Below are 9,343 nucleotides of genomic sequence, written 5' to 3' on the forward strand. Positions count from 1 at the left end.
AATGAAATTACCCTGTACTGAATGGGAAAGATTTGGGAGGGGTGCAATTAGAAATTTGTTCTTGAGCATGTTCATTTTGCAATTCCTGCTAGACAACTAAGTGGTCAAAGAGTATAAATCGTTGACTGTGTGAACCTGGAGTTCGGGAGAGTGTAGGCTAGAGACAGAAATTTGGCGATCATCAGCATATAACCATTCATTTAGACATGTTGAAATCACCTGGGGAGCTAGGTCACTGGGTAGAGATGGAGGAAGGGCTGTGTCCTGAGGAATACCACTGTTGGGACGTCTGTGGGGTGAGGTGGGAGGAGAGTCTGAAACTAAGCAAAGGAAATGGTTTAACCAGGTGGGAGTGAGATGCACCACTGACAGATCAAGTAAAATGAGGACTGAGAACTGACCACTGCACTTGGCAACATGGAGACCATTGGTGCCTTTTGCAAAAGTGGGTGGGGACAAGAACCAGCTCAGAGTTGGTTCAAGAAGAAATGAGAGGGAAAGATTGAGTGTCAAACCACTCTTCAAAGGAGTTTTGCTATAGGCAGCAGTATTAAAACAGGTGGTAGCCAGACATAAGAGAGGGGGAATCCAGACAAGATTTTCTTTTAGTTGGAGATGTTGCAATATGTTTAGGTTCTGATGGCAATATCCAGAAGAGGGGGAAATTTTGATGTTGCAAGAGAAAGGAGAATTCCTGGAGCTGTACCCTAGGTATGCAGTGGGCACAGGCCCAGTGCACAGGACAGGTCCACAGCCTCACAGAGGATTGGGCAAGTTCATTCATTGCAACAGGAAGGGAAGCAGAGACACAGGTGGGAGTGTATTGGGAGATGGGAGCAGGTGGGGGTTCTCTTCTGATTGCTTCTGTTTTCTTAGTGAAAAACAGGGAGCACAACTCTTAGTCAAAACTGAGAATAGGGGAGGATGTGTTGGGATTTAAGGAGACAGGAGACGAGAAAAAGAAAAACAGTTTCATAAGAAAGTGGGAGTGTGAAAGACCAGGAAAACTGCCTCAGTTTTATCATCTGTCAAACTGGGATAATAATTTTACCTACAGGCTTTCTATTAACTCTCAGACTGAGGACAATTTAAAAAGCCAAATGAGATTCTCAAGGGTAACAAAACCTTTTTTAAAAAACACCGAAGAACTAAAAGCTATTGAGGATCATCAGACCCAAGAGTGGGAGAAGGAAATCCATGGAAGGGGGCCCAGCACTCACCACTGCCTCTGAGCCTGGGGTGGGCATTCGGCGCAAGGAAGGGGCGTCTGGGACAGAGCTCCTCAGCCGTGCTTGGGGCAGCACCCAAGTCAGATGCCCTGCTGGACTGCTGGTGCCTCGGTCTCCCCTTCCATCTTACACACGTTGTCTCCGCACAGCAGGACACTGCCGGGCCCCCTTGGGTGCTGTAGGGAGAGGGCTTGGCAGGGCCAGACAGCCCCGGGGGCCCACGCACAGGAGTCAGGAGGCTGGGTATTCATTCCTCTCAGCCATCTCAGAAGCACAGAGGAGAGGACCCACACGAGGAGGGAGAAAGCCGGATAGGCTCACCATGAGGATGGCCGTGGGTCTCCCAGGGATGGGCAGGCATGCAGGCCTCCTGCCAGCCCTGCCCTGCTAACCTCTGGGAGCAGGGTCTGTGGAGCACCCCAGCCCCACCCTGCCCCTGGTACCTGACCTTGCACTTCAGAGGCTCTCTGCCTTCACAGGTGAGTCCCTGGCCTTCAGCACAGCATGCAGGCCCCTCCAGGCTGTCTCCAGGTCTGCTCATTTTCCCAGCCTCTTACCCACTGTTCCCCACTTCACACCTCACCCTTTACCAGCACCAAAATGGGCAGCTGGGTAGGCTGGCAGGGAGGGAAGGAAACCGGGCCGTGGGAGCCAGAGGGACCATGAGGGTGTGCGAGCAGTATGCACACACAGGACAGAGGAGGGGGACGTAGTGAGGCCAGTATTATATGCGTGCAAGAGTGTGCAAGTATATATGGGTAGGTGTTTCATTCTGTGACCCTTGAGAGGAATTATACATGGTGGGGTAGGGATTGAGTCATGGGCCAGCCCCCAGCCCTTCCTACTAGAGTCCCATCCCCCTTGACTGCAGCTGAGCTCCACTGATGGGGGCCTGGCAGGAACCCCGATGCTCCAGTTAGTAAAGGGTGTTTCAGGCCAGAGGGGATGAGGTCAAAGGAGGCCTCCTAACCCCTACCCAGCATTACACATCACCCATCTTCTTTTCCTTGTTGGAACAGGCAGGGGCATGGAAGAGCAGCGCTCTTCAGGGCAAGCAGCAGAAAACAACTCCAGCTACTTAAGCAAAAAGGATTTGTGAGAAGGCTGTAGGGGGCTCACATCATCCTCAGAGAGCTAGAGACACAGTCTTGGAAAATGGGTAGGAGTTAGGGAATCACAAAGCCTGGTCAGAGAAACCCCTGGGCACAAAGCCACTGTTAGACACAGCCTCCACTGTGGGACCACCGTAGATCTGTTCTTAGTGGCCCCTTGCTTTGCAGCCTCATGAGAGTTTTGAAGTTTGTGTATGGGGGGAAAGTGCAGGGGTTCCAGTTGCTTACTTCAGCTGGCAGGGAGAAGGAGCTCCTGCCCATTGGCACACATGTAGTAAGGGAGTCCCGGAAACTTAGAGTGCTGTCTAGGAGCTGGCAAGCAGCAAGAATAGAAAAGACAGATACTCTGTAAAGTCAAACACACTAGGGGTTCAAATCCCAGATCTGGTGCGTATCCGCTGCATGACCATGAGCTGAGAATCTACCATCTCTAAGCTTTGATCTTCCTCTCTGGAAAATGGTGTTAACACAGATAAGACACCCCCCACCGGGTACTTGCGAATATTAAACAGCTTGTCCCAAGAGGCATCACCAGGCACCCCCACTGACACTCAGATCCTCCCTTGCCTCCCTAACAGTTGTCCTGCTGGCCAGGAGCTGTGGCCTTACTCAGAGACTCGCTGCTTGGCTGCAGCCTTGTTCAGCAACCCCCAGCCTACTGTGGCTTTTAAGTAAGAGTGTGCTTACGTACATCCTGTGGAGACCAGAAATCCCTCTGTAACTTAGGCTCTTGTCATTCAGCTTAACAATACTACCCTTGTACTCCAAGCCCTGTAAAAGGCCAGGTACTGATAATCACATTACAAACATCAGCCCTCATAACAAAGCACGAGGTAGGCACTATGCTCACTCCCATTTCGAATAAGGCCACTGAGCCTCAGAGAGGCTGAGTAGCTTCCCTGTGGTCATCTGAAACAAGAGCATGTACTCTGCCTGATCACTAGCAAGGCCACTTCAGACACTGGCTGCTGAGCCTGTCTATGGGCCCAGATCTGATCACTTTCACTTACGGCAGGAAGCCAACCTTCCCCAAAAGCCAGCACCCACTGGAAATTTCCAGGGATCCTGAAGTTTCCTCCGGAGCCAGGTAGGCCTGGTCTTCCTAACAGGGCTAGTGAGACTCTGCCCACAGGAATCAGCACCTAACCCAAATCTCAGGAGCCTAGTCAGCCCCTCCCATGGGGCTCAGGGCAAGCAGCACCAGACAGGGTGGCCTGCGTGGCCCTGAGGTTCCTCTCTGCTGGGGTTGGGGCTTATGGGAGACAGTCTGTCCACGGTGGGGATTGGGAAAAGGACTGGAGATGGCTGGAAGACTGCCAGGCTTGTCAAGAATATTCTCTTGAAAAGGGCACCAGTGTGATGCAATTGTGTGCAGGTGCCTCTGTGCAATCAGGGCCCAGAGCGCTTTAACCCGAATACCAGGAAACAGTGGCCCTGGGTGTGGAGGCCAGAGGGAAGCAGCTCACACCTGGCTCCTGCAGAGATGGCGCATTTCATTTTACCCCTTGGATGAAATGCTTCTAAGAAACACAAAATGAAGCATTCCAAGGGTGCAGTGTTTTCCCCCTTGGCAAAGCTCTGTGACATGTAGGGCGTCAGTTCCTCCTCCCTTACTCTGGCCCTTTCCTACTTCCTCCAACCGCACTCCCTGTCTGCCCATTGTAGGCTGAGCGCCCGCATCCGCTGTGCCCACTCAGCTCACAGTCCTTCCCTCTTGGTGGAGAGGGCGGAGGAGGCCACCTGCAGACATGCAACACCAGCGAGCATGCGGGGCCTGCAGCCTGCGCTCATGGACGAGGGTGGCAGAACCCTCTAGGGCCTCCCCAGGAGCCAACAGATACCAGAAGAGATTGCAGCTGACACAGTCCGCGGTTACCCAGCAACACCTGGAGAGCAGAGGATGCAAAGGACGAGGCCCCCCAGCACCCCTGCCCACACGGACTCTCCTGTGGCTTTCGCCTTCTTCGGCTTAAGAATCACAGCTTTCTCTAAAAGAAGATCAAATTTTTAAAAACCCAGCTTGAAAGGTCCTAGAAACTGTCCTTGGGGACAGTCTGTGGATTAGGAGACCAAGAAAAAGCAAAGGGATGGGGGAGGGAGGAGGCTTTTAAAAAAAATTCATTCATTCAACATTTGTTTATTTATAAAGCATATTCTGTACTCATTAGTGCTGAATTCTTGGTGGGCTTACAAAGATTAGTTTTATTTAGTCCTCACCCTCAAGGACCAATCACTTTAGTGTCATTTTCACTTAGCTCTCAGGATGCTCTGAATCAGGACAATCTCCTTAGAAATGACTTCATCCCAGTTAGTCTTTGAATAAATTTTAAAGCTGGTTTGTTTTGGTAAAAGTGACTCGACTAACCATTAGGCTAAAGACATTTTTAATTAGAGTTAGTGTAGCCAATATGGGTTTAATTCATTGAGCATCTGTTAACATGACAGCTAACAGCCAGGCACCAGGGGTGCAGAGGCGAATGAGATATAGTCCCTGTTCTCAAGGAGATCACAGTCTAAACCTTTCCACACTACAGGGGGAAGTAAATTCCCCAGGAAGGCATGACATGCTGTGGGCTGAGGGAGTAGGGTCACATGGCTGGAAATTAGGAAAGCTTTTGGAAGAAGGCAGCATGAGAGGGTTAAAACAACCTCCCAACTCTGCACACGCTTCTGTTTATCTGTCCGATCCCTCTTCTCCCCTTCCCAACCAAGTCTGTTTATTCACTTAATCATTCATTCAAACATTCATCAACTATTTACTAAGCTCCGAGATGACCTAGGCACTGTTCTAGCCATGGGAATACAGGGATGAGCAACACAGAAAAAGTCCCCACAATCTGCATACATTTCAGTTGGAGAGGATGGGTGACAGAAATCAACAGTTGAATAAATAGATATAATGTCAGTGGTGGTGAGTTTCATAAATTAAAATGAAATAGGGTGAATGAGACAAATAGTGAGTGCAGATGGGGAAAGTCTGTGTGTTGCCTTTCGTGTACAGTATAAGGAAGGCTCCTCTGAGGTGGAGACATTTGAGCAAACACCCGAGTGAGGAGGCGGGGAGCTCTGGGGAGAGAGTATTCCAGGCAAGCAGAATGGGAAGCGTCAAGGGGCTGAGGTGGGAACAGGCTAGTGGCCAGCGGTAGGAGCTCCGTGAATGAGCACAAGCGTGGTGAGGGAGGTGCGGCAAGAAGCGAGCAGGGGCCAGGTCAGGAGGGGCAGTGGAAGGAGCCTGGGCTGTATTCTAAGGGTGATGGGAGCCACGGAAGGATTTGGACAGGGCTCAGATGATCGTATTTGTGTTTTCAAGAGATTACTGTGGCTGTGGGGTTGAGGATAAATGTGGAAAGGTCAGGAAGGGAAGCAAGGAGGACTTGTGGAGTATTTTTAATTTGAGAAACAAAAAATAGGGTTGACCTTTCTGATATAAGGTAATAGCAAGAGGGGTGAGTGGACTTCAGGAGCACAAGTTTGGATGTAAATTTAAAAAGCTTTTAGCTACCTGAGTGGAGATACTGAGCTGGTAGGTGGGGGAGTTGGATCTGAACTTGAAATGGTCAAAAACACCCCTTGCCACCCAGAAGACAAACTGCATGAGGACTAACAAGAGCTCTGTAAGATCTTGTATGCAGGAAATGATTAGAATTTTCTTTGCTAGAGCAACTTCAGTAGAATGATGAGGTAAAAGCCAAAGTGTGGGTGTGAAGACTGAGTATAGATAATCTTTTCAGAAGAACCAACTTTGGCTTTGTTCATCTCTTTTTCTTTGTTTTCTATTTTACTACTTTCCACCCTTCTCTTCATTTACTTTCTTCTACTATTTTGGGGCTTTCTGTTCTTTTTCTAGCTTTTTAGGGGAGAAGCTTGCCTAATTAATTTTGAGCTTTTCTTTTCTGATGCAAGTGTTTAAGGACATATAAGTTATCAGACATCACATATGCTGCCTTCCATGAGTTTTGATAAGTGGTGGTTTCACTATTGTTTAGTTCTGAATATTGTAAAATTTTCATTATGAATTCTTCTTTGACCCTGCTTCCTGTTTTACCCCAAATGAGGATGCAATTACAAAGGTAAGTTTACTGCAGAAAGCCAACAAAAATGACAGATTTAAATAACAAACAAATGGAAGTTCCAGAAACAAAAAGGTGCAACTACTGAAATGAAAAATCTCATTCACTGGATCAAACAGATGATTCAACATGTTGGAAGAGAATGTGTTCAGAATACAGAAAGACATTAAAATATGAAAAAGAGGCCGTACGAAGGAGATCCGAGAAATGATGAAGAACATGGATAAACCCACAGATCCAGGCAGCATAACATACCCTAAGCAGGATAAATCAAAAACAAATCCACGCCTACACACATGGGAGTGAAATGGCAAACCATCAAGGAGAGAAGCCCTTGAAGGCAGCCAGAAAGCAAAGACAGATGACAAAAAGGACAGTTAGAATGACAGCTAACTTCTCAACAGAACAACAGGAGCCAGAGACAGGCTGTAAAGGGTTGAGTGAAAATAGCTGTTAACCTGCATTTGTGTACTCAACAAAAGTATTGTTCAAAAACAGGGGCAGAATATATACAGGGAATAAAATTGAGAACATTTACCACCAAGAGAACTGTTCTAAAGAATAAACTTCAAGGAAAAACATGATGCCAACACGAGGGTGTGATGGGCAAGAAAAAATGGCCGGCAAATCAATGGTAACTCTTATCAATAAGCTCACAGGCTTCTTTCTCTGAGTTAAAGTATATATACTGAACAGTACCATCTGAGTTCAGTGAGGAGAGATGGAGCTAAATTTTAAGAGATGAAGGAAGATATAGTTCAACTTTAAGACTTTAGGTTAAATATGTATGGTGCACTTTGAAGTTAACCACGAAAAGAATAGAAATAGCATGCAAACACTTCAAATGTTTCGAGAGAGAAGAATATGAAATAAAGGATCAATTTTTTAAAAAAGCAAGAATGAGAAATGACAGATTGAAAGGTTAAAACAGCGACATGCCATTTATGCAAGGCAAAGCTAAATGCTAAGGACGCAGAATGTAAGTGCCCCCCATTGAGGGGATTAACATAAGATAGAGAAGGATCAGACTAGTATTTTAGAAAGATGAGACCGCCCACCAAGAGGGGCAGGCAAGGGACAAGATGGGAGGCAGGGATGATCTCTAGCTTTACCGTAGTCTAGGTCAGAAATGATCAAGAGCCGAGCTGAGGCTGTGGTGGGCTGGGGAGGTGAAAAAGACATGCCAGTTACCCTGAGACACAGCCCCCAGTGGCCATGCTGGGGGCTGTGTCTCCTTGCAGTCCAGATGGTAGCCACAGGCCCCTGAGCTCAAACAGGGAAACATAAACACGCGTGCCAGAACCAGGTCTGAATAGCCTGTGAGGCCTCCTGAACTGCAAGAGGCTGACCTTTTTCACTTAACAAGTGACACAATGAGGGCTCTCGTCAGTCTGGGCCTACTAATCCTGCCTGGGTCAGAGGCGGTTGTCAAATTGTCATGTGGAATACCTATCTCTGGAATTGTCATTTGAGGCTCTGCTCTCTCAGAAACTAGAAAAACACTGAGGGAGAGAGGAACACGCACATGGTATCTTAAAACTACCAATTGTAATGTTATTGCAATAAAAATTTCTTGAACGAAGCTTGGCTGATTTTAAATCCCTGTTCTCATAAGTTCTTCACACCTCACCTCAAAATAATAGGAGATCCTATTATTTTTATTAGGCTGGGCGGGTATTACTTTTCACATTTCCTTTTACTGATGAGGAGATAGTGACCCAGAAATTGACGTGGCTTGCCCAAGAGCTCTCAGTGCTAAGGGGCAAGGCCAAGAAAGGAAACCAGGTTGTCTGGCACAGGCCCAGTTTCTCTTTCTGCTGTCAAGTGGGAACTTGTTTTGGTTGTGAGAAGGAGTCGGTGGAGGCGAAACTGGCTAACTCCAGCCTATATTTCCATCCACCTCCACCCACCAGCCTTCCCTCTTCTGTATGTAAAGAGGCTTGATGTTTTCCAACAAAATAAGAACAATTTTCAGATAAATATACAATCTTGCACTTAGATTTTATCAGACTTCTCAAGTTCAAGTGGTAAAAGGCAGTTCCTGAGAAAAAGACCAACATCTAAATAATAGTAGTTCCTGAAAGAGAAAATAGAGGAGGAAACCACCAAAGAAATAAAGAGAATTTCCCCAAACTAAAACAGAAAGGATTCTGAGTGCCCATCACAAAAGATGAAAGTAATTTACGTATCTGGAACTGTGACATTCCTAACACTGTGAAGAAAAAAAAAGCCTAGAGAACTTCTAAGGAGAATCAGGAGGTAAAAGCCATACAGAACAATCAGGAACCAGATTGGGTTTGGATTTCTCAATAGCAAGCCTGGAAGGGAAGACATGGACCAGTCCTTTCAATATTCTGTGGGAAAGTCATTTCCAACCTAGGATTTTGTGTTTAGTCAAACTATTAAGCATGAGGCTAAAATAAAGTCATTGGCAGACAAGCAAGGTCTTAAAAATTTACCACCTGATGAGAAATGCTGCAATATGGCCCCAAATCACCATCATTGAATGAACTTCTGAGACATGTCACTAAATCAGAACTTTCATTTTTAAAGTTTACTTACTAATATACTTTTATTGTTAAAAGGTTTTACAAGTCAATTTTTAGTTTGGCATTATAGGAACAATAACTTGTCAACACTCTCAATTGCTGCATTACTCATGTGGTCATTATACTTGTCATATAAACAGATGCTCACTTTCAACTAAGGTCTGGTGGAAGAGAAAGCTATTTCTGTGTCTCCTTGCCAGCACAGGGTACTGCTGACAGTGAGGCTCTTCCCAAGTTATTAAACTTTTCTCTATAGTAACTAAGATAATACTTATTTCCTATTTCACTCTTACTTGAAGATTTGGTTGCTGATGAAGATGTTGTTTGATTGAAGCATTCTCACATATTAAAGTTTTGTACTGTTAGAATATTTTCATAAGGGA

The sequence above is a fragment of the Manis pentadactyla genome, chromosome 4 (assembly GCF_030020395.1).
Source record: "Manis pentadactyla isolate mManPen7 chromosome 4, mManPen7.hap1, whole genome shotgun sequence".
Taxonomy (NCBI): domain Eukaryota; kingdom Metazoa; phylum Chordata; class Mammalia; order Pholidota; family Manidae; genus Manis; species Manis pentadactyla.